The sequence below is a fragment of the Dendrobates tinctorius genome, unplaced genomic scaffold (assembly GCF_039654945.1).
Source record: "Dendrobates tinctorius isolate UK_male_01 unplaced genomic scaffold, ASM3965494v1 ptg000208l, whole genome shotgun sequence".
NCBI lineage: Eukaryota > Metazoa > Chordata > Amphibia > Anura > Dendrobatidae > Dendrobates > Dendrobates tinctorius.
Genome location: NW_027361875.1, coordinates 5,360,726 through 5,387,558, shown reverse-complemented (window position 1 = coordinate 5,387,558; position 26,833 = coordinate 5,360,726). Strand labels below are relative to the sequence as shown.

The window sequence follows — 26,833 nt, the reverse complement described above, 5'->3', positions numbered from 1 at the left end:
TATAACACAGAGCAGTGAAAATAAAAAATAATATTTTTTCCTCAAAAATGATTTTTAGCACACTATTTTTAATTTTCACAAGGCTAACAGGAGAAATTGGACCACAAATCTTGTTGTCCAGTTTGTCCTGAGTACGCTGGTACCCCATATGTGGGGGGGAACCACTGTTTGGGCACACGGCAGGGCTCAGAAGGGAAGGAGCGCCATTTGACTTTTTGAAATGCAAATTACTTCCAATCGTTAGCGGACACCATGTTGTGTTTGGAGAGCCCCTGTGTGCCTAAACATTGGAGCTCCCCCACAAATGACCCCATTTTGGAAACTAGACCCCCTAAGGAACTTATCTAGATGTGTAGTGAGCACCTTGAACCCTCAAGTGCTTCACAAAAGTTTATGACGCAGAGCCGTGAAAATAAAAAAAAATTTTTTTCCCTCAAAAAATTATTTTTTAGTGCGCAATTTTTTATTTTCACAAGGGTACCAGAATAAATTAGACCCCAAAATTTGTTGTCCAGTTTGTCCTGAGTACGCTGGTACCCCACATGTGGGGGGGAACCACTGTTTGGGCACACGTCGGGGATCGGAAGGGAAGTAGTGACATTTTGAAATGCTGACTTTGATGGAATGGTCTGCGGGTGTCATGTTACATTTGCAGAGCCCCTGATGTACCTAAACTGTGGAACCCCCCCACAAGTGACCCCATTTTGGAGACTAGACCCCCCAAGGAACTTATCTAGATGTGTGGTGAGCACCTTGAACCCCCAAGTGCTTCACAGAAGTTTATAACGCAGAGCCGTGAAAATAAAAAATATTTTTTTTTCCACAAAAAAAAAATGATTTTTATCCAGCAATTTTTTTTTCAGAGGGGTAGCAGGATAAATTGGCCCCAAAAGTTGTTGTCCAGTTTGTCCTGAGTACGCTGATACCTCATATGTGGGTGGGGACCACTGTTTGGGTACACGTCGGGGCTCGGAAGGGAAGTAGTGACATTATGAAATGCTGACTTTGATGGAATGGTCTGCGGGCATCATGTTACATTTGCAGAACCCCTGATGTACCTAAACTGTGGAACCCCCCCACAAGTGACCCCATTTTGGAGACTAGACCCCCCAAGGAACTTATCTAGATGTGTGGTGAGCACCTTGAACCCCCAAGTGCTTCACAGAAGTTTATAACGCAGAGCCGTGAAAATAAAAAATATTTTTTTTTCCACAAAAAAAAAAATGATTTTTAGCCAGCAATTTTTTTTTCACAGGGGTAGCAGGATAAATTGGCCCCAAAAGTTGTTGTCCAGTTTGTCCTGAGTACGCTGGTACCTCATATGTGGGTGGGGACCACTGTTTGGGTACACGTCGGGGCTCGGAAGGGAAGTAGTGACATTATGAAATGCTGACTTTGATGGAATGGTCTGCGGGCATCATGTTACATTTGCAGAACCCCTGATGTACCTAAACTGTGGAACCCCCCACAAGTGACCCCATTTTGGAAACTAGACCCCCTAAGGAACTTATCTAGATGTGTGGTGAGCACCTTGAACCCCCAAGTGCTTCACAGAAGTTTATAACGCAGAGCAGTGAAAATAAAAAAATATTTTTTTTTCCTCAAAAAAAATGATTTTTAGCTAGCAATTTTTTTTTTCACAAGGGTAGCAGGATAAATTGGACCCCAAAAGTTGTTGTACAGTTTGTCCTGAGTACGCTGGTGCCCCATATATGGGGGGGAACTATTGTTTGGGCACACGTAAGGGCTCGGAATGGAAGTAGTGGCGTTTTGAAATGCAGACTTTGATGGAATGGTCTGCGGTCGTCATTACGTTTGCAGAGCCCCTGATGTGCCTAAACAATAGAAACCCCCCACAAGTGACCCCATTTTGGAAACTAGACCTCCCAAGTAACTTATCTAGATGCCTGGTGAGCACTTTGGACCCCCAAGTGCTTCACAGAAGTTTATAACGCAGAGACGTGAAAATAAAAAATATTTTTTTTTCCCCCAAAAAAATGATTTTTAGCCAGCAATTTTTTTTTTCACAAGGGTAGCAGGATAAATTGGACCCCAAAAGTTGTTGTACAGTTTGTCCTGAGTACGCTGGTGCCCCATATATGGGGGGGAACTATTGTTTGGGCACACGTAAGGGCTCGGAATGGAAGTAGTGGCGTTTTGAAATGCAGACTTTGATGGAATGGTCTGCGGTCGTCATTACGTTTGCAGAGCCCCTGATGTGCCTAAACAATAGAAACCCCCCACAAGTGACCCCATTTTGGAAACTAGACCTCCCAAGTAACTTATCTAGATGCCTGGTGAGCACTTTGGACCCCCAAGTGCTTCACAGAAGTTTATAACGCAGAGACGTGAAAATTAAAAAAAATATTTTTTTAGCCCCCAATTTTTTATTTTCCCAAGGGTACCAGGAGAAATTAGACCTCCAAAGTTGTTGTGTAATTTTTCCTGAGTACGCTGATACCCCATATGTTGGGGTAAACCACTGTTTGGGCACACGTCGGGGCTTGGAAGGGAGGAAGCACCGTTTAACTTTTTGAACGCAAAATTGGCTGGAATCAATGGTTGCACCATGTTGCGTTTGGTGACCCCCTGATGTGCCTAAACAGTGGAAACCCCTCAATTCTAACTCCAGCCCTAACCCCAACACATCCCTAACCCAAATTCCAACCCTAACCATAACCCTAACCCCAACAGACCCCGAACCCTAATCCCAACCCTAACCATAACCCTAACCACAAGCCTAACCCTAATTCCAACCCTAACCCTAATTCCAACCCTAACCCTAATTCCAACCCTAAGCCTAATTCCAACCCTAACCCTTTCCAACCCTAACCCTCTTTCCAACCCTAACCCTCTTTCCAACCCTAACCCTCTTTCCAACCCTAACCCTCTTTCCAACCCTAACCCTAACCCTATTTTCAACCCTAACCCTCTTTTCAACCCTAACCCTAACCCTCTTTTCAACCCTAACCCTAACCCTAACCCTCTTTTCAACCCTAACCCTAACCCTCTTTTCATAACCCTAACCCTAACCCTAATGGAAAAAAAAAAAAAAAATATTATCTTTATTTTATTAGTTCTGCCTACCTATGGGGGTGATAATCGGGGGGTTTATTTACTTTTTCTTTCATTTTGATCACTGTGAGAGTGATCAAAATGAAAGAATGGAATCTGCAGTCGGCAGATTCGGGCGGGCGCACTGCGCATGCGCCCGCCATTTTCAAAGATGGCGGCGCCCATCATCCGGACCCGAGGGACACCGGGAGGGACATCGGAGGTACCGGGGGGGGGTGAGGGGGGGATCGGAGGCTGGCGGGGAGCAGAGGGAATGGGAGGGGGGCAGATGATGACAGCGGCGGCAGATCGCCGCTGTCATTCAGTTGCGGGGGGGCGATTGCCGGTGGGGGGGGTGGAATTGGTGTCTCCAGCCATGTCCGATGCTACAGCAGCGTCGGACATGGCTGGATTGTAATATTTCATCAATTTTCATTGATGAAATATTACTATCGCTCTAGTTGGCTGTTTCACTTTTAACAGCCAATCAGAGCGATCGTAGCCACGTGGGGGCGAAGCCACGCCCCCTCTGGTGAATTACAAAGCCCCCTGTATCTGCGGGTCGGGTGACCTTTCAGTGACCCCGGTCACCCGGCCCGCAGGGGGGCTTTGAAGTCATGACGCCACATAGGCGTCACTGGTCAGATTTGAACCAGGTTTCATGACGCCTATGTGGCGTCATTGGTCGTGAAGGGGTTAAAGGAAGGGGGAACACCCCTGTCCTCATGTGGTTAACATTTTATAGAGTGTATCGTTTTGTTTAAAAAAAAAAAAAGAGTTCTGATAAATACGTATTACAGTAAACGTGGTAATATGTGTAGTAAATTTGAAATGTTCAAGTGTTATTTAAAAAAAAAAAAAAAAAGGTGTGTTCAACAGGTCCCGGGTACTTGGAGTATGCCGACCATGACTTATTTAAGTTGGCAGGATGAAGAGACAAGTAGAATGGAGACAGACAGTGGTCCTTCAGTCAGACCCCCAGTACTATGTACACCCAGAAGAATAGAAGGACGCTGACGATGACCTGATAGGTTAGGGCCTCGGTTATGGCGGTCCGAATGGAAAAGGGTCACAGAAAAGGAGAAGGGTGGAAAGTACAATCCTGCAGAATAGTGCAACATTGTCGAGGACGACAATGGATAAAGGAAAGGAGGAGTGTAGGGAAGTTGGACTGATGGACAGACCTGCCTGTAGTGAGAGGCAGAGGGGTATCGCAGTGTAGGTGTGAAAGCGCTGAGATAAAGAGAAAGGATGCCGCATTATAGTTTGACCATTAGAGGGCAGTGGAGAGTGTAAGAGTGAGACTGTATAACTGCCATTGGTCAGAGAAACTGTCAGGTGATAGTGGGTGGAGCTACCAGGACTGGGAATATAAAAGGCTGAGGGAAGGTTCTGGAAAGTTCAGTTAGCGAGGGGAGCACACTAGAGATCAAGTTCTGCTGCGGAGATAGAGACTGTAGAAAGGCTCCAGAGAGGACTGACAGTTGAGGCGGTCATGTTGGGTGGCCCAGAGGACGGTAGCCGCAGACGAAGATGGTCTGTGGGTATTGAACGGACATTGTACTCAAACTGGTGAAGCGCTGTGGTGGATGGGCCTAGGGCAGCCACAGTGAAAAGAGCCACAGAGGACGCTAAGATTATAGTAATAAAGGAAGTGAAGGTACCCGGGCCTGTACACAGAGAAGTGTGAAGTTGCTGTGATGAATTGCGATGGTCGGCAGAGGGACGGCCAATAAAAACAGATCTGTTGAATACAAACTCTGTCTCAGTCTCATGTCTGTCGGCGGCAAGAAGCGGGTAACCTCCCATCCCTGTTGGTTAAACTCTCCTCTATCCTACACACACACACATATACATATATATATATATATATATAAACTTACTTCTCACCCCCACTGGGGGTGGTCTTTGTTGCCCTTTCTCATTCTGGGGTCCTCTACTAGAGGCCTGGGAGTTTGAGAGTTGTGAGCAGGACTTAGTTGTTCCCAGTATTGCCCATTTCTGGACAGAGAGCTCAGACATTGCTCCTGGGATCTGTTGTAGCTATTCTTCCAGCTTAGGGGGTCACTGCTCCAAGTGCTCCTATCACCATTGGAATCACTGTTGCCTTCACCATCCACATCTTCTCCAGTTCTCCTTTGAGGCCCTGGTATTTCTCCAGCTTCTCATATTCCTTCTTTTTGATGTTGCTGTCACTTGGCACTGCCACATCTATTATCAATGCTGTCTTCTGATCCTTGTCCACTATGACAATGTCTGGTTGGTTAGCCAACACCTGCTTATCCATCTGGATCTTGAAGTCCTACACGATTTTATCCCTTTCATTCTCCACCACTTTTTCTGGGGTCTCCCACCTGGACTTAGGAGGACTGAGCTCATATGCTGCACAGATGTTCCTGTATACAATTCCCGCTACTTGGTTGTGGCCTTCAGTACATGCTGTTCCTGCTTTCATTTTGCATCCTCACATTATGTGAGGTTTCTTTGCATAGTCTGCACCTTGTGTCTTGTCTTGTGTGGTATATTCCTGCTTCTATGGATCTGGTACATAGTGCTTGCTCTTGTGCTGCTATGATTAGTGCCTCTGTGATGTCTCAGATTCCAGCTTTCTCCAGCCATTGCTAGGATTTCTCCATGTCAGCCACCTCCATTATCTGTTGGTGGTACATCCCATGCAGCGGCTTGTCTTGCCATGGTGCTTCATGTTCCTGTTCTTCCTTCCAGATCTGTTGTTGTTGCTGCCTTAGGCTTTCTCTCAGCATCTCATCTTTTGACGCCATTCTTCTGATGTATTCCTGGATACTCCTTGTTTCATTTGTGATGATGGCTTGGATGCTTATCAAGCCTCGACCGCCCTCCTTTCGGTTGGTTTACAATCTTTGGGTGCTAGACTTAGGATGGACACCTCCATGCATTGTGAGGAGCTTTCTTGTCTTCACATCTGCAGCTTCCATCTCTTCTTTTGGCCAGCACATTATGCCATCTGATAACTGGCAGGGCATATGTAATGATGGTGCGGATTTTATTCTTCCCATTGAGCTGGCTCTTCAGAACCTGCCTTACACTTTGATGTATTTGGATATTGCTGCTTTCCTTGCCTCCTCATCATGGTTACCGTATCCCTGTGGGATGCCGAGATACTTGTAGCATGTCTGTACATTTGCTATGTGCCCTGCTGGTAATTCCACTCCATCGGCCTTCACTACCTTGCTCTTTTTATTACCAACCGGCCGCACTTCTCCAGTCCAAAGGCCATCCCGATGTCTTCACTGTAGATCCTTGTCAGGTTGATCAGTGAATCGATGTCTTGTTCGTTTTTCGCATACAGCTTGATGTCATCCATGTAGAGGAGGTGGCTGATGGTGCTTCCACTCTTGAACTTGTATCCATAGTCAGACTCTGTAATTATCTGGTTGAGGGGGTTCAAGCCTAAGCAGAATAGCAATGGGGACAGTGCATCACCTTGTTACAGTTGTGGCCAAAAGTATTGACACCCCTGCAATTTTGTCAGATAATACTCAGTTTCTTCCTAAAAATGATTGCAAACACAAATTCTTTGGTATTATTATCTTCATTTAATTTGTCTTAAATGAAAAAACACAAAACAGAATGAAGTAAAAAGCAAAACATTGATCATTTCATACAAAACTCCAAAAATGGGCCAGACAAAAGTATTGGCACCCTCAGCCTAATACTTGGTTGCACAACCTTTAGCCAAAATAACTGCAACCAACCGCTTCCAGTAACCATCAATGAGTTTCTTACAATGCTCTGCTGGAACTTTAGACCATTCTTCTTTGGCAAACTGCTCCAGGTCCCTGATATTAGAAGGGTGCCTTCTCCACTGTCATTTTTAGATCACTCCAGAGGTGTTCTATGGGATTCAGGTCTGGACTCACTGCTGGCCACCTTAGAAGTCTCCAGTGCTTTCTCTCAAACCATTTTCTAGTGCTTTTTGAAGTGTGTTTTGGGTCATTGTCCTGCTGGAAGACCCATGACCTCTGAGGGAGACCCAGCTTTCTCACACTGGGCCCTACATTATGCTGCAAAATTTGTTGGTAGTCTTCAGACTTCATAGTTCAATGCACACGGTCAAGTAGTCCAGTGCCAGAGGCAGCAAAGCAACCCCAAAACATCAGGGAGCCTCTGCCATGTTTGACTGTAGGGACCGTGATTTTTCTTTGAATGCCTCTTTTTTTCTCCTGTAAACTCTATGTTGATGCCTTTGCCCAAAAAGCTCTACTTTTGTCTCATCTGACCAGAGAACATTCTTCCAAAACATTTTAGGCTTTTTCAGGTAAGTTTTGGCAAACTCCAGCCTGGCTTTTTTATGTCTCGGGGTAAGAAGTGGGGTCTTCCTGGGTCTCTTACCATACAGTCCCTTTTCATTCAGACGCCGACAGATAGTACAGGTTGACACTGTTGTACCCTCGGACTGCAGGGCAGCTTGAACTTGTTTGGATGTTAGTCGAGGTTCTTTATCCAACATCCACTCAATCTTGTGTTGAAATATCTTGTCAATTTTTCTTTTCTGTCCACATCTAGGGAGGTTAGCCACAGTTCCATGGGCTTTAAACTTCTTGATGACACTGCACACGGTAGACACAGGAACATTCAGGTCTTTGGAGATGGACTTGTAGCCTTGAGATTGCTCATGCTTCCTCACAATTTGGTTTCTCAAGTCCTCAGACAGTTCTTTGGTCTTCTTTCTTTTCTCCATGCTCAATGTGGTACACACAAGGACACAGGACAGAGGTTGAGTCAACTTTAATCCATGTCAACTGGCTGCAAGTGGGAATTAGTTATTGCCAACACCTGTTAGGTGCCACAGGTAAGTTACAGGTGCTGTTAATTACACAAATTAGAGAAGCATCACATGATTTTTCAAACATTGCCAATACTTTTGTCCACCCTCTTTTTTATGTTTGGTGTGGAATTATATCCAATTTGGCTTTAGGACAATTCTTTTTGTGTTTTTTCATTTAAGACAAATTAAATGAAGATAATAATACCAAAGAATTTGTGTTTGCAATCATTTTCAGGAAGAAACTGAGTATTATCTGACAAAATTACAGGGGTGTTAATACTTTTGGCCACAACTGTATATGCAACATTTGATGGTCACTTGTGCTAGTTGTCTTGAGTTGACTTCCAATGTTGTTCTCCATAGCCCCATTGAGTTACGGAGGAAGTTTCTTAATTTCCTTTTGACATTGTAGAGAGCCAAGCATTCACAGATCCATGTGTGTGACATTGAGTCATAGGCTTTCTAGTAGTCAATCTAGGATGTGCTGAAATTGGTCTGTCTGGATCTTGAGTCTTGAGCAACTGCTCTATCTACTAGGAGCTGGTGCTTAGAGCCTCTGGTGTCAGTCCTGATGCCTTTCTGAGCTGGATTCATGTACTGGTTCATATGGTTCTGTAGCTTGGTGGCTATGATGCCTGACTGGAGTTTCCATGTTGTTGTAAGGCAGGTTATTAGTCGGTAGTTGGATGGAACTGTTCCTTTTTGAGGATCCTTCAAGATCAGCATTGTTCCAGCTTTTGTCAGCCAGGCTGGGTGGTGACCTTTGTCTAGCAATTGGTTCATCTGCTTTGCCATGCGATCATGTACCATTGTTAATTTCTTTAGCCAGTAGGTGTGGATCATGTCTGGGCCAGGTGCTGTCCAGCTCTTTATGTTCTTGACCCGCTGTTGGATGTCTGCTTCTGTAATGGTGACTGGTTCTTGCTCTAGGTGGTTGCTGTGTTTCATTCTCAGATCTTGCAGCCACATTGCACTGGTGTTGTGTGTTTTTTCCTTCTCCCATATATGTCCCTCCAGTATTGTTCAGTCTCTGCTATTGGTGGAGTTGCTGCCTTTGTGCTGTTCTGTAGTTGGGAGTACACTTTGGATGGTTCTTTGGAGAACAGGGCATTTATCTTCTTGGCCTCAGCTTCTTTAGTGTATCTCCCTAGTCTTGCAGCGAGTGCTGTGAGCCTTTGCTTAGAAGTGTCTAGGGCTTCAGCTGGGGTCAGGTCTTTGTACTTGTCCAGCTTGGTCTTATTCTTGATCTTTACACCCTTCTGTATTTCTGTTAGTTGGCTGACTTCCCTCCATGTCACCTTGATTTTTGTCTCCAGCCTTCTTTTCCAAAGGGGGCACATACTTCTGTTGTTCTTGATGGTTGTATAGCCAAGTATTTCCATGATTGCTGAGGCAGTAGCATAGATCAGTTTATGAGTTTGAGTTATAGTGGTGGTAAGTATTGATGCAAGTGCTCTATGGCATCTTCTAGCATACTGTCTGGTGGTGTTTCTTTGCTGAGCCTTGGCAGTCAATCTCTGGTATTGATGGTATTTAGTTTATCTAAGATCTTCTGTTTCAGATCAGCTGCAGTGCTCTCTAGTTGCAGGATTGGATCAGGATCTTCAGGGGGTTGCACATATTGTTCTTCCAGGTCTTCATGTGCGGTGGATCCGCGTGTGTGCAGTTGATCCATCTTAAGTTGTGATAATAGCTTTCTCTTTATGATATTGAAATGTTGGGTGACTAGTTGTTTCTCAGTCAGTGGACATGCAGGTCTTTTTCCATCCAGAGTTTCCTCATATGCTTTATAGATCCTCTCTCATTTGGTCTGCTGATATAGTAGAATTTCATCAGATCCAGGTTCTCTTGCCTTGTCCATGAATGGTTTGTTCCAGTTGATCATTTATCATCAGATTGTCCTGGTTCTTCGACATCTGATGCGGACCTTGTTAATCCGGGCGACGTCCGAACCGGCATGACTCTCTTTGTTCGTGACACTCTCATGTTCATTGAGGTAGGCACAATAGGGTTAGTAGTCTTGCCCAAGGACCACTACTGATATATTATTATGTAGGGCAGAGCCAGGATATGAACCCCACAGACTCCCACTTTTAACAGCTATAACAGCCGCCTAAGGTAGTATTATAGTGTTAGGAGCCTTAGTATATAATTTATTTTTAATTTATGTTCACATATCTCTATATCTACAATAATAATATATCATATATTTATTATTATTATTTATTTATATAGCGCCATTAATTCCATGGTGCTGTACATGAGAAGGGGTTACATACAAAGTTATAGATATCGTTAACAGTAAACAAATTTACAATGACAGACTGGTACAGAGGGGAGGGGACCCTGTCCTTGTGGACTTACACTCTACGGGATAGTGGGGAAGAGACAGAAGGTCGGGGGTGCAGCAGCTCTGGTGGTGATGAGGCGGCATCTCAGGCAGTGGTGAGGCGGCAGAATGGTCATTGCAGGCTGTAAGCTTTCCTGAAAATATGGGTTTTCAGGTTCCGTTTGAAGGATCCGAGGGTGGTGGATAATCGGACATGTTGAGGTATGGCATTCCAGAGGATAGGGGATATTCGGGAGAAATCTTGGAGGCGGTTGTGTGAGGAACGAATAAGTGTGGAGGAGAGTAGGAGGTCTTGGGAGGATCGAAGATTACGTGAGGGAAGATATTGGGAGATTAGTTCAGAGATATAGGGAGGGGAAAGGTTGTGGATGGCTTTGTAGGTCAGTGTTAGTAGTTTGAACTGGATTCGTTGGGAATTGGGGAGCCAATGGAGGGATTTGCAGAGGGGGAGACAGGGGAGTAATATATATATCTATAATATCTATCTATAATATACACTGCTCAAAAAAATAAAGGGAACACTTAAACAACAGATATAGCTCAAACTTCTGTGAAATCAATCTGTCCTCTTAGGAAGCAACACTGATTGACAATCAATTTCACATGCTGTTATGCAAATGGAATAGAAAACAGATGGAAATTTTTGGCAATTATCAAGACACCCTCAATAAATAAGTGGTTCTGCAGGTGGGGACCACAGACCACATCTCAGTACCAATGCTTTCTGGCTGATGTTTTGGTCACTTTTAAATGTTGGTTGTGCTTTCACACTCGTGGTAGGATGAGACAGACTGTACAACCCACACAAGTGGCTCAGGTAGTGCAGCTCATCCAGGATTGATTGTCAGTATGATTTTACTGCATAGCCGCATATAAATTGCCAGCTTTTCAAAGAACACCGATGCATAAAAATTGCATGGTACGAGTGCTGTGCATTTTTTATCGCATCCAATGACTTCTATTGCAGAATGCGATCTGATTTTTGCTGATAATTGCAGCATGCTGTGATTTTTTTTCAGCTAGATTTTGATCCGATCTGGGCTGGAACAAAAACCGCAAATGAAGACACCATTATAGATTAACATTGGTCCGAATTCAGTCCGATTTCATCACAAGAGAGCATGAAGTTCCATAGAAACTTGAAGAATATCTTGCTGTAGTGTTTAACAAATTTGGAAGAATACCAAAAGCCCTGTGTACAGATAATGGTACCAAATACACAAGTCATAAGGTGCAAACCATTTTGAAAAAGGATGGAATCATGTTCCAGACTACTGTACCATTCCATACAACATGCAACAAAATGGCATTGCAGAGAGAAAGAACCATACTCTCTGTGAAAGTGAACCAATATACCAAGCACCATAAAATAAAAAATAATATACAATGATCAGCTAAGTAAAATCCTATAATAAATAACACCAGTGCTTAGTAGAAGAAGAGTGAAACCACTCAAGCAACAGAAGAACCAAAGTACCCTGATAACCTGACAATACAGGTGACAGCACCCAACTGATAATTTAAAAGGCCTTTATTAAGATGGCAAACGGTAGTATCATAGCAAAAAAATGCCTATATTTAGGACATGCATAAATCAATCATGTATCATAGCATATATATATGTATGTATGTGTGTGTGTTATAAAAAAAATAGCAGACATAAAACAAGATAATAAAAATAATATATTAACAGCATACAAGAAATATTTTAAAAGATCTTGTTATATAGAAAAAGCCCCACTATTAAAACACAAGAATACTAAAACCATTAAAAAGAGAAACAAATCTTTATATCGGCTATATCCAAAGCCAAAGGCTGTAGAATATGCCCATACATACATTATGTGGTGTAAACAGAAAAAAACCTAAATAAAAAAACCCAAACATATATATATATATATATATATATATATATCTATCTCAGTGAATGCATGCAATAATAATCAAAAGAATGCAATGTGCAAAATGAATCATAAGGTACACATGATAAAGTGTTTGAAGTGCAGACAAAACGAATATTGCAAGTGAAAAAAGGGGAAACACTTGCTCAAAGTGTAGTGCAACACATAAAGGGCAATAAGGACACCTGAGTAATCTTGTGAAAAAAGGGGGCTCTATACCTTTAAATGGTGCTGGTCCTACTGTAGCGCATACCCCGACGTGCATTTCGGAAGTGTATTCCTTCATCAGTGATTCCTTCCTGACGAAGGAAAACCTGGTTTGGATCATGACAGTACCCTCCTCTCAAGGGGGGGGGCACCGGACCCAGATTTTCCAGGATAGCGCGCATGAAAAGCCTGGATCAACCGCATGGACTGATTATGCTGGGACTCAAGACCGATCCTCAGGACTGTAAACCCTCCAATGTACCAAGTACTGAAGCGAACTGCGATCCATCTGAGAATCAACAATCTGTTCAACTTCATACTCAGTCTGACCAGCCACCAAGACCGGAGGCAGAGGGGATGGAGACCCAGTAGAGGAAGGTACAAATGACTTAAGCAGGGACTTATGGAATTGGGGATACGAAACGACAGAGGTAAGCGTAAGTGAAAGGCCACTAGATTGACAACCTCAATGATCTTGTAGGGACCAATAAACTTGGGACCCAGCTTAATGGAAGAAAGTTTCAGCCCTATGTTCTTGGCAGATAACCACACTTCATCTCCTACCAGAAATATAGGTCCTACAGATTGTCGCTTATCAGCAAAATGTTTATTTGCCCTGAGCCACCCCAATGTTCTTCTGGACCTCCCTCAACACCTCCCCCAACCGTTGAACCGCCGAATGAGCCCCTGAACACCCTGAATCCAGCCTGGAAAATTCACCAAAATTGGGGTGAAAACGCTAGTTACAAAAAAACTGAGAAGTGCCAGTGTTAGGCATTGGGTTCCTGCCTCTGCACAGGAGGAATCCCGAGCCTTGCCTCCTACAGTCTCCCATTTTGTTTGGGCCGCAGAGGGGGCTGCTCAGCAAAGTTGTTGATCCCAGTGTCTTGCTCAGGCAAGTGCTGTCAGGTTGGTTGCTGCTGCCACCTCTGGTTCAGCTTTAGCACTAGACAGCAGCAAGCAGCTCCAGAGTCTAAGTCCCTTTTGAAGCCTACTGAGCACGCCTGTGGGACGACCTCTCATTGGAGGTCGGAGGTCACGTGCTCAGGTCCTCAAGCAGCTCGGATCAGACCATCAGGAAGGTCCCAGAAGAACGCTGCTATAAAAGGTTTGCATGGGCGCTCAGTCATGTGCTAGTATAGACTCTTACTGTATTTTGTGTGAGTGATGACGGATGCATGTATCTGGTGACTGACTTATTATGACTCCCCTCCCTTGGATACGCATGTTATAGGGCTTGTGGTGTAGTGTCCACTGTGTCCGCTAGGGGGCGCTGTGTGGGGGTCCCAGAATGGGTGTACAGGCATATCCAGTGTTGTAACAGGAGTAGGGTGAGTGGTTGTAGGACCTGCGATGAGGTTATAGCCATGTGATCCGGTGGGCGTGACTACGAACCATATGAGGTGACCAGGGTAGATCACATGAGTGAATGCTTGGACCCAGTTGGTCCGTATGGAAGGTCTCATCTGGTTGACGTGTCTGCCTTCCTGAGAGCACGTGGAGACGTGTGTCTGATAGTTCCCTGGAGGGAATAAATGTCTGCACTGAGAAGCAGCCATGAGGTAACTGGACAGGGGAAATACCTGTGAGGCTAGAGAGCCTGCATACCAGAGATAGCAATGCCTGTGTGACCACAGGGTTAACAGAGGGGAGCTCTGTCATGGACGCTATGCTGATTTGATATGAACTTTCTGTTGCTGTTTGATGGTTTATGCTGCATAATAAACCAAATGGACTGAGTTTATGTTGAGAAACCTGTGCCAGACCTAATTTATCGGCTGCCTATCGAGTGTCCCCTACCTTAATGATAAGCGCTACCTTACAGGCTATTAGAGTCAGAGTCAGCGCCTTGTAGTGGCTAAGTCTAGTGCCTCAGTGCTTCCAATTCACAGCACCTCTCTTAGCACCATATTGTGCCATTCAGCACAAGGCACCTAAGTGACTGCATCAGCCAGCGCGGCGCCGTGCACCAGTCTAGCGCTTTCCTTACCCTAGTCAGGGTGGTTAGTGGCGTCCGCACTAGGTGCGTTACTATTTCAGTTTCTTTCTTGCAGGCACCACGGCTGCGGTGCTGAGCGCTAGTGGGCTAAAAGGACTCTAACCCCGTGTCTTTGGGGCAGAATCCTGTGTCTGCATACTAGTGCTCATCTGGCCGAGCCCTGGGAGCTTAACAGGCTCCGCTGTTTACACTGTGCAGCTACGTGGTTCTGTGAATCAACAGAACTCGCTCCAGTACACACCGGGTGACATTAACCCGCGTGTGTTCATTTATTAGTTGCCGTATACCCTCCGCCATTACCGAGCAGCAGGTAACATCTCTGCACGGTGGACCCTGGTCTGCGAACGCACCTTGATTCCATCTCTTTTTACTTGGTGCGTTCTGCTAGCCTTAACAGTATGCTAGCGCCAGGGTCTGGCTAGTAATGGCGAATGAACAGGGACTGCAGCAGTACATCCAGCAGCTGGAGGGCAGGTTGGCGGCTCTCGAGTGCTGAGTCTCAGCTGTGGATCTTACCGCGGTCGCTGTTCAGGCAGGCATGGAGGCTGTCTTCCGTGTGACCACTGCCATCCCTGCCCCGACTTTATCCCACCTCCCGCTGCCCGAGAAATTCTCAGGTGATAGTGCTTAATGTAGGGGTTTTGTGAGGCAGTGCGCTATACAGCTAGAGCTGCTGGCGGCACAATTCCCCTCAGAGCGGGCTAAGGTAGGATTTGTCATTTCGCTCTTGTTGGGCTGGGCTTTGGAGTGGGCCACATCGCTGTGGGAGCATGGTGATCAAGTGGTGCAGAGCGCCTCTCAGTTCTTGGCTGCTCTGAAGCAGATCTTTTTGGGACCGCAAGCCACCCATGACACTGCACTCCAGCTGCGGGCATTGTCACAGGGCTCGTCCTTGGTCAGTCACTTCACCATCCAGTTCCGGACTCTGGCCTCAGAGTTGGAGTGGCCAAATAAGGCACTCGTTCCGGCTTTCTGGAGAGGTCGGGCTGACCATGTGAAGGATGCCCTGTCCACCAGGGAGGTTCCCGCCACACTGGAGGAGCTTATCACCGTCTCCACCCGCATAGACCTTCGCTTTACCAAATGAAGGTTGGAGCAGTCCCAGTGTAGGCAGAGGTTTAGGTTGGCACCTATTTTTGCTAAACCTCTGGAATCTCCCTATCGGGCATCCGAGCCTCAGGGGGCCATGGGTGCTTCTCACGCGGGATGCAGGTCCCGATCCGCTCGAGCACCTGTGGTCTGTCGTGTTTGCCGGCAGTCTGGTCACCTTCCTCCAAGCTGTCCTTTAAGGGGACGCTTGAGTTTTGTTCATCCACTCTTGCGATGGAGGTTTGCGTGGACTCCAGAGCGGAGGGCAATTTCATGTCGTCTGCCTCCGCTCAACGGCACGCAATACCCCTGGATTTTGATATCTACAGTAAGTAATTCACCGTTAGAGTGGTGAACGGCGCGACTCTACCCTCACAGATCACCCACCAGACCGCCCCATTGTTACTCTCGGTGTCTCCATCTCATCAGGAGACAATATCCCTCCTCGTCATGCCCGAGGTTATCGATCAGGTCCTCCTATGGGTCCCTTGGTTATGGTATCATTCTCCCCATATAGAGTGGTCCTCGGGGAGAATTCTCGGTTGGAGTAAATCCTGTGAGGGTAGATGTCTGAGGGAGTGCGTTCAGGTTGCCTCCACAGAGGCCCCTTAAATCTTTCCTCTCTACCCAAACACTATCGACAGATACAGTCCCCAGTCATAAAATGTAATATATACATGGTCGGGCTCTACCGGTTCCAGCAATTATCAAGTAACCACGAGGAGGCGCTCTGCACACTTGCTGTCATGTGACAACTAAAGTGTCAGCCGCATCTGCAATGTCATTGACAGCGGACACTAGTTGTTACCAGACTGCAAGTCTGGCAGCGCTGGAGCCAGCTGAACCGCATAATAACGGATAAATATATATTTATTTATCCACCATCTGGTAGCTAAATTAGAGCCTCAAATCAAATGAGCGTCAAATCACTAATATTAAAAATTCCAAATTTATTAATTATTAGACATGAGCGACTTTGCCTTTTTTCGGGTCGAGTCGGGTTTCATGAAACCCGACTTTCGCAAAAGTCGGGTCGACCGCAATCGGCCGATAATCGTGAAAAGTCGAAGGCCGACTGAAACATGAAACCCAATGCAAGTCAATGGGGAAGAAAAGTCGGCAGTGAGTGGAGGACAGGAAACACACCTACAGTGCCCATTTTAATGCCAAAAACATCAATTCTTATTACTTAAGCTTGTCGACCCTAATTTACTTTATAATAATAGTTAGGCATTGAAAACTGGGGGTTATTTGGCTAAAGTTGGGGGGGGGGGGGTAGGGCTGGCTCCAGATTTTCGTTGGCCCAGGGCCAAAGAGTGTCACTGGGCTCCTTTAACACATGCCACAATTCATGATTCTCTGATACGGCAGAGAAATAGCGGTATAGTACAATGAAAAATACTTCATTTCTTACATCACATGACTGATATCCATTTTAAATTCTCCAATAGCTCCTAAAACGGACAGTATATTACTCCATACAGTATTATGGCCACCGCATAGTGCGCCATACAGAGTAATGAGGCCCATATATTTCTTCATACAGAATAATTGGTCCCATATAATGTTCCATACAATATATGATGAGCTCCACATAATGTTACAGTATCTGTTGGTCCCCATGGATGAAGCTCCACTGTCTTATGGGCCCAAATAATGCTCCATATATAATGGGCCCCATTTCTAATGCTCCAGTGTATAATGGGCCCTGTAGATGCTGCTCCAGTGTCTTATGTCCACCTTTGGAATGCTCCAGTGTATGGTGGGCCCCATATATAATTCTCCAGAGTATAGTGCTCCCCAAAAATTGCTGTCCCAATATTGAAAACAATTAAATAAGACTCCTCGCTAGGGAATCCCTGTACTAGTCTGGACTCCTCGTCGTCCCTATCTTCCATCTCTGCACTTGGACAGTTTAGACAGAGGGTGTACAGACGTGATGTCATCGCGCTCTCTGACCAGAATGTCACTGTCAGGAAACGCGGAAGACGTCACGGCGGTGTAGCAGAGAGAAGTAAGTATTTCAACTTTGCAAGTGCTGTGATCCTGAGCATGCAGGGGGGCCCACTCGTTGGCGACGGCACTGGCACAGGGCCCCTCATAGTACGGCGGTGTGTCTGACGGCGGGTGGGCCCTCCCCTCCCCTCCCACCGGCAAAGACACTTTTGCATACTATGAGGGGCCCTGTGCTAGTGCCGTCGCCCATGAGTATGCCCCCCGACCTGCTCAAGGAACCTGCACTTTCATCTGCACCTTCCTCTTTGTCACCATGTAAGTTGGTATAGTATGCGGGAAGGGGAACCTGAGTTTCATCAGGGTCAGATTCTGGCTGTGTAGAGTGCGAGGGGAATGTAGTGGTCTGGGTCAATGTACCAGCAGAATCATGTAGCAATGGCTGGGCATCAGTGCACTTGTGGCGCCCCCAAGGAGTACAGTCGCCACAGTGGCATTACCTTCCTCCTAGGGAGTGTGATGTCATGCTTGGGAGCAACGAAGGATCTCTCTAGCAGTTAAACCAACACACAACCCAGTTCCCACTCCAGGCCAGCAGGAAGACCTCTGAACCTGACTGCTGAGGAGCTGCTCTCTGTGGTCGGGAGGAGGTAAGTTAGGGCAGTCTGTGAAGGGAAGGGGAAGTGTGTGGACGTGAGAAGGGGAGCTGGAGGATGAGCAGAGTTAAGGCTCACTCCTAGCTGGAGCGCATGGTCCGGATTCCGGTCTCCGAGTTTGTAGGGACACTGACGGTGCTGCAGCAGAAACCGGAAGTAGCAGCTGTAAATGCTCTGTTCCCAACTAAGGCTCGGAGGCCCCAGCAGCGACGTGTGTGAGCCAGAAGGAAAAGGCTATGGCTGCCTGCCATATGAGAAAGTTCCAAAAGAGTCAACAGGGGGAACTTCAATGAACTCAGTACTGCAAGTACCTCAGATAAGTGCTAGAACGGAGGCCACACTACCTATCTGCAGAGAGAGAATTCCAAATTTGCTTCCAGGCTGACCAACTCCTTCTCCATCTGTGCTCTGGGTCCTGGATGGCACTTACCAAGTACAGGTAAAGGAACTGCACGACTGTGTCTGTCATCTTTCTCCTGCGCCTGGCACACGGCTCTGCTACATCCTGCACTGCACACCATCTACCAACTCTTTCATCTGCCCTGCGACTACGGCCCTATCTGTGCAGGGCTTCTACATCTTAGCTGCACCTCATCTGTCCTAGAGAAGCGACACTGCAGCGGGGGTCAATCTGATCAGAAACCACAGGTGGCGTTATGTATCATTCACCAATAAACATTATTTACCCCTTTTGCATTGACGCCCAGGGCCACGGACCGGGTCACCAAAACTGTGACACATCCTTCTGAGACACCGGCCCGGTACCGATTAACCCCACTGCCCTGGCTGGTGACCCACACTCCATGTCAGATTCATCTTGGACTAGGGAATTCACGATTTGACTTGATAACCCAGGCATGGTATGTGAGAAAGAGCTACATGGACTAATGTGAAGTGTGGCCTGCTGCATCATTCACTTTTGGTGGGGGTGAAGGACACAAAGAAAGGGGTTCTTCCTGACCTGGAGCCAGCACTTAACGACTGAGTGCTTGCATTTTTTGAAACTTCAAAAGAGGAGGGCATATTAACTGGAGTCTGTTTTGGCAATGTAAGCCAAAACCAGTTCCTGATGCTCTGGCTTTAAAAGCGGTTAACCTACTCCCAGAAAAGGTAGCCTTCCAGGCCTTCCAGAGCCAGACCATGACGCAGGCTCAACACCTCCTGTCTTAGCTGCTATTGTGCTTTTGCCACTACCAGCAGATGCACCACCACCATCAGTACCAGCTGGCCCCCCCATGCCCACGTCTGCGGCCTCTTCCATCATACTTCCAAATTTTGGAGAAAATGTACCCAAAATAACATCAGATATATGGTACTGTATCAGAAGCGTACAGCTGTATACAGTCAAAGGATAATTGTAAATCTCCGTATATATTTCATGAGTCACACAGACGCTCACAGGCTCAGTATGGATTAGACAAGAATATAAAAAGTAGAAAAAGGGTACAGTATCATCAGATAGCAGGTATATACTGTATAGTATAGTTTAAACATTCTAAATCTCCGTATATATTTCAGGAGGCAGACACAGACGCTCTCAGGCTCAGTATGGATTACAACACAATATAAAAAGCCATAAAACGGTAATGAATCTGAAGCGTCAAGCTGTATACAGTGTAGGGGTCATTGTCAATCTCAGTATTTATTTCCAGAGTCAGAATCAGACTCTCACTTGGTCAGTTTGGATTAGACCAGAATATAAAAAGCACTAAATGGGTAATGTATCAGAAGCGTAGAGCTACAGTGTTGGGGTAATTTTTAAATCTACATATAAATTGCAGGAGTAACCCACAGACACTCACACGCTCAAGATGGATCACACCACAGTATAAAAAGAAGATTCGCAAGAAATAATCACACATGTGGGCCAATGTTCCAGGTGTCAATGATACACTTAGAGTGGTGGGTGGAGGAGGACTTTCTGGCAGAAAGGGTACAGTATCACCAGATACCAGGTATATATAGCATAGTTTAAACATTAAAAATGTACATCTATATATCAGGAGTAGTGTTGAGCTACCCCGCTAGTGTTCAAGTTTGGTTCGGTTCGTTGAACAGGAGGCAAGTTCGTCGAATGTTCATCGAACGTTCGACGAACACCGTCGAACCCCATTGAAAACAATGGCAGGCAAACACAAACACATAGAAAACACATACAAAACACCTTAAAAGGTGTCCCAAAGCAGACAAAATGCTCAGAAGACACAAATAACATATGGAAAAGGGCATCTACATATAGAAAAGAGGTGGAGGAGTAAAAGGATAAGGAGGAGACACAGATATAGGCATGTCATGCCCTTATAAAGTCAAGAAAGGCTGGAATAAAAATCTAAAATAAAAAAAATTCTAAAATCGAAGACGATCATATACCGTCGGACTTCCCACCATAAATTATGCCAACTGCCGATCGGGCGGCGTTATTCCCACAACCCTCCGAACAGCATCCATGAAGGCAAAGTGTTTGGTTTCCAGGGGCAGTATGGTTGCAAAGCTGAACCTTAAAGGAATGTCCAGAAGGGCACCACCAGGAGTGGAGCCTGCGGCTTAATTGGACTCCACACGGGCAACCTCAACCATGCCAGCCACGGGAAGGATGGACAGATTGCAAGCTTTCTCGATTCTGTGGGTGATGGTGCATGGCCGTTTTTAGTTATGCTAGCGATTTGTCAGCTTAATTCCATTAACGAATGAGACTCCGGTATGCCCCCGCGGTCCGCGTCCAACTTACTAGAGGGACACGCGAGGCTCTGGCACGCGAGATCGAGCAATAACAGGTCTTTCATGCCCTTACATGTCCGGGGCTGCACGCGCGCTACACTGAAAGGACCAGCGTGTGTCGCTTACAGGTGCGGATAACCCGCTGAACCTCATTAGTGATGGGGATCTGGGATTCCAATTCTTCCCCGCGACCGAGGATTTCCCAGTAAGTGCAGGTCAACCGGAATTCCGGAATTAGGTTAACCAGCATTCCAGAAAGAATGTGAAAAAATTAAGTGTCCAAACCACAGGTGCTGTAGCTTGCTTAACAGCTGGGCTCCTCTGCTGAGTAGCACATAGTTCTTACATAAACAAGCGGCATAGCTTCGTTCACGGGTGGGCAACTCTGCTGAGTAGCAGACAGTGCTTACATAAACAGGTGGCATAGCTAGGTTCACGGGTGGGCACCTCTGCTGAGCAGTAGACACTGGTACTAGGCCCAAAGTATTCACTGGGCTAAATGGAGTTAAAAAATGGTTCTTACATAAACAGGCGGCACAGCTTGGTTCACGGGTGGGCTCCTCTGCTGAGTAGCAGACACAGTTACTAGGCCCAAAGTATTAACTGGGCTAAATGCAGTCAAAAACTGGTTCTTTCATAAACAGGCGGCATAGCTAGGTTCACGGGTGGGCTCCTCTGCTGAGGAGCAGACAGTGCTACAAGGCCCAAAAGGATTTTCTGGACAAGACGCGGTAAAAAATTATTAGAAACACACACGGTGTAGCTCCTTGACAGGTGTACTACACCGCTGGCTACCAGACACCGCTACTATGCCATGAAACTGTCTATTAACATTGAAAACCATTATTAATGTGAAAATAAAGTTACGCTTTTGGTGAACGGACTGTTCTCGAACGGAACCTCGAACAGCCGAATTTTAAGCACAGTGTTCGAGTTCGACGAACGGCTCGAACACCGCCCGAAACAGCTCGAATTTGTACTTGGTGAACAGTTCGACTCGAACACCGCTCATCTCTAATCAGGAGGCAGACTCAGACGGTCTCAGGCCCAGTATGGATTCGACAAGATTGTAGAAAGTTGAGAAAGGGTACAGTATCACCAGATACCAGGTATATATAGTATAGTTTAAACATTAAAAATCTATGTCTATATATCAGGAGGCAGACTCAGATGGTCTTAGGCCCAGTAGGATTCGACAAGATTGTAGAAAGTTGAGAAAGGGTACATTATCACCGGATAACAGGTATATATAGCATAGTTTAAACATTAAAAATCTCCGTATATATTTCCGGAGTCCGACAAAGACACTCACAGCCTCAGTATGGATTAGACAAGAATCTACAAAGTAGAAAAAGGGTACTCGAAGCGTACACCAGTAGACACTGTTGGGGTATTTTTGAATCTCCATACAGTATATATTTCAGTCTCAGTGAGACAGTCCAGACTCTCCGCAAGAGGAAACGAGGTGGATACAAGTACAGACGGAAAGTCGAGTGATTGCAGAAATTTTGGAATTACTAATCACGGGAAAAACTCCCGGGAGAATTCTCAGAGGCAATGCTGACCCTCAATTACTTTGTCTGTGGAGACAGCAAAAACAGTTCTTGTGAAGAAATGTTTGCTGTATCGCAGTACCGTGGAACCCATTACCGTTACTCATCTCCATCAAATTTTGATCACAGGGAGAGATGTAGACATTGTCCTCACTGCCTATCATGATCTGTCAGGTAACTTTGGAGTGCAAAAGACACAAGCTACAGGCCGTAGGCGATTCTATTGGATTGGCATGAGAGGACATTTAAAAATGTGGGCAGGAATGTCACACGTCTGTGAGTCGGAAAACCATGAAAGCTCATGATAAACCACCACTGCATCTCATTGTGAGTCGACGTCCATAACAAATGGAAGCCATTGATCATCTGAAGATAGAGCCCAGCAGGACAGGGCATAGATACGTCTTAACCATCATCTATCATTTCACCAAATTTGTATTGGCAGTCCCAGTGAAGTATTTAACAGGCCAGACTACACAGTGGTGGAGCAGGGAGAGGTAAGTATTGAAAAAACCTCAAACGATTATTGGATCAAATATTCTGAAAAAACCACGAGAGCAAAAAGAATTTGACCCTAAAAATTAACTTTTATTCCAATATTAAAAACCTGGATAGTACCAATATAGGGAGCAGGGTACATAATATTTTGAACATACAAATTGTGCAATATATCAGGGCACTACACTCGCCCTAATAGGCCCTAGTGCGTCCCTTCCTTGCCGCGGAGGTTGGCACCCTAATATATGCGATATGGCGCCCCCGCTCAACGTCGGTGACCCTAATAGCACCCTGTACAACCCTAGTCGACGAAGAGGATACACAAAAAAAAACACAAACACACACAAATCCCGAAAAAATGACCCCTAGTGGAGAGACCATGTACTGTCTCTAGGAGTACACCTAATCTTAACACAGAGTGGAGGGTATATATCCACCCTAATATCTCGTAGTAAAAAATGCTTATGGTTGCAGCTCAATTAGAACCTTATCTCGTAGGAAAAAAATGCCAAATGCTGCATAGATGACAGACTGTAGCTTTCTAAAAAAGCGTTTACACATAGCAATAATGCATAGATTAAATCCAACAGGAGTTCATCAGGAAAACCTATTTGCTGATCTAGCGTGTCCAAGGGACATAATAGTCCTCAAAAATCACAATAGACACAATAATCTCTTTTATAAACAAGTATGGCAAAAAGCACCATTAAATTCATTCATGGGATGACCCAATTACCCAATAAACAAATTGCCATCCATCAGTCTGTCAGCATAAAAAAATCAAAAAATACTTATCAGCCATCAGATGATAACGAGCCCAGCCCGTCATGTGGCCAAAATCATCACTTCCGGTAGCGCATCCTAATTACGCGCATCACTAGAGATCAGTACACTGAAGTATAGTCCCACCGCCACATCATGTGACCCTAAACGTCACTTCCGGTGACATACCCCGATCACGTGTCCCTCTCGGCGCATATCACATCATCTCCCCACGTGACCGCCATCCCCTCTAGAACCACAATGGGGAGGAAACCACAGTAGGTCGCAGCCTGTGTAATTAACAAAGGAAATGGATTATAGCAGAGGAGGCACATAGCCCGAAGGCAGCATTTATCCAGGGGTAGACAAACTATATATTCGCACATAATAAGACAGTGTTATTATTAACCCCTCCAGGAAACAGCTCTATGTATCCCAGCTAATCAAATGGTCCAAACATAGAATGATAAATATCCAAGAAAAATTTCTTTGCTTAAAAAGCATGAAAAAATAGCATGGTGGATCCGTCAGGTACACTAACTACAAGAAACTAGTAAAATTCAAATTTTCATTAAGGCCTTTAGGGCTTTGTGATTCTAGCCAAAAAATCCAACGTGTTTCCCGTTGAAGGATCTTCTTATCCCAATCACCCTGCCTCACTGTGGGTTGAACCCTTTCAATAACACAAAATCCAATCTGTTTCTCATCACCGCCATGGACCAAATTAACATGACGTGCTAATGGGGTCTCTCTTTTATGTCTAATGTCTCCCAGATGTTCCCCAATCCGTATCTGCAGTTCCCGCTTCGTTTTGCCCACATAATCCAACGGACAAGAACATGTGCACAGATAAACAACTCCTGCAGTTTTGCAATTAGCAAATGAGTTCATTTTATACGTTCTTTTAGTGTGGGCACTACTAAACGTTTTTGATGGTACCACATGCTTGCAAAAACTGCAGTGTCCACATCTAAACGTCCCAACCTGCCTGTTTTGTAGCCAAGTCTCCTCCTTCTTATGTGGTTCCAGATGGCTCTTAACCACTAGATCTCTTATAGATTTTCCCTTCCTATAGGTCACTGAGGGTTTGGGAGAGATTATCCCCCTAATATCTTGGTCAGTCCTGAGTATATCCCAGTGTTTCCTCAAAATCCCCATTACTCTCTTTGACTGATCGTCAAAGGTACCTATTAATCTAGTCAGATTTTCCTTATCTTTCTTCTCTCTGGGTCATTGACAACATCTCTGTACCGGAAACCCACTTCTACAAACAGTCTTCTTAGATGGGAGAGTCATCATCCTCTCCCCCTGAGACGTGGTATCCCCAGGGGGCAGTTTCTCAGACTTAGGAGAAACTGCTCCGAGTGGGGTGACTTTCAGGCCCAGTCTAGGGACCTGTGTGATAGGTTTAAGGATAGGGGCTATCCCACCAATGTCATTCAACCTGCCTTGAAATTGGCCAGACAGACTAGGAGATCTTCACTACTAAATCCCAGAGAGAAGAAAGATAAGGAAAATCTGACTAGATTAATAGGTACCTTTGACGATCAGTCAAAGAGAGTAATGGGGATTTTGAGGAAACACTGGGATATACTCAGGACTGACCAAGATATTAGGGGGATAATCTCTCCCAAACCCTCAGTGACCTATAGGAAGGGAAAATCTATAAGAGATCTAGTGGTTAAGAGCCATCTGGAACCACATAAGAAGGAGGAGACTTGGCTACAAAACAGGCAGGTTGGGACGTTTAGATGTGGACACTGCAGTTTTTGCAAGCATGTGGTACCATCAAAAACGTTTAGTAGTGCCCACACTAAAAGAACGTATAAAATGAACTCATTTGCTAATTGCAAAACTGCAGGAGTTGTTTATCTGTGCACATGTTCTTGTCCGTTGGATTATGTGGGCAAAACGAAGCGGGAACTGCGGATACGGATTGGGTAACATCTGGGAGACATTAGACATAAAAGAGAGACCCCATTAGCACGTCATGCTAATTTGGTCCATGGCGGTGATGAGAAACAGATTGGATTTTGTGTTATTGAAAGGGTTCAACCCACAGTGAGGCAGGGTGATTGGGATAAGAAGATCCTTCAACGGGAAACACGTTGGATTTTTTGGCTAGAATCACAAAGCCCTAAAGGCCTTAATGAAAATTTGAATTTTACTAGTTTCTTGTAGTTAGTGTACCTGACGGATCCACCATGCTATTTTTTCATGCTTTTTAAGCAAAGAAATTTTTCTTGGATATTTATCATTCTATGTTTGGACCATTTGATTAGCTGGGATACATAGAGCTGTCTCCTGGAGGGGTTAATAATAACACTGTCTTATTATGTGCGAATATATACCGTATTTTCCGCTTTGTAAGACGCACTTTTTTTCCCCAAAATTTGGGGGGAAAACAGGGGTGCGTCTTACAAAGCGGACATGCCTTACCTAGGCTGTGATCGGGGGCGTCCGGCGGTTGCTGGCCGCTGCTGCGGGTGTGTCCGGTGCCGCGTTGTGTGCCCGTCGATGCCCGGGGCTCTGCCAACATTGTGCGACAGGCCAGAGCCCCGGCATTTCCTCAGTTCCGTGTCGGTAAAAAGATGGCCGCCGGCGCGTGCGCAGATGGGATCTCGGGACCCAGTTCTCGAGAGATGAGATTTGAAATCTCATCTCTCGAGAGGTGGGTCCCGAGATCCCATCTGCGCACGCGCCGGCGGCCATTTTCCCTGGGTTCCCTGTGTGCGCGCGGTGGTGCCTGCAAAAAAATGGCCGCCGCGCGTGCGCAGATGGGATCTTGGGACCCAGCTCTCGAGAGATGAGATTTCAGATCTCATCTCTCGAGAACTTGTCCCGAGATCCCATCTGCGCACGCGCCGGCGGCCATTTTTTTTTACCGGCACTTCAGCGCACATATACAGGGAACCGAGGAAATGCTGGGGCTCTGGATTGTCGAACAATGTCGGCAGAGCCCCGGGCATCGATGGGCACACAACGCCGCACCGGAGCACCCGCAGCACCGGCCTCCAACCGCCGGACAAGTGGAGAAACCTGACACCAGCACAAGACTCTGCAGCAGCAACAGCACACATCGGAGCCCCCCCTCATCCCTGAATGCGGCCTGCAGCATCACTCCACGCCTGCCTCCTCCAGCAGCGAGCCTGGGACCCCTCTACACCGCAGCCACCAACCCCGGTAAGCAATAAGATGCAAGGATTATAAGAGGCACCACCATTTTATTAAAAATATTTTTTTCTTATTTTTCGCCTCAAAAATTGTGGTGCGTCTTATAATCCGG

General features: G+C 45.8%; 1 long non-coding RNA gene across 1 annotated transcript in view; it reads left to right on the top strand.

Annotated features, from left to right (window-relative positions):
- Positions 1 to 13,765: 13,765 nt before the first annotated feature.
- The window catches only part of LOC141058034 (uncharacterized), a 192,788-nt gene continuing 179,720 nt past the window's right edge, over positions 13,766 to 26,833 (top strand). The window contains exon 1 of the long non-coding RNA XR_012222080.1: positions 13,766 to 13,881. This is a non-coding gene — a long non-coding RNA (uncharacterized lncRNA). The remainder of the gene's footprint in view (positions 13,882 to 26,833) is intronic.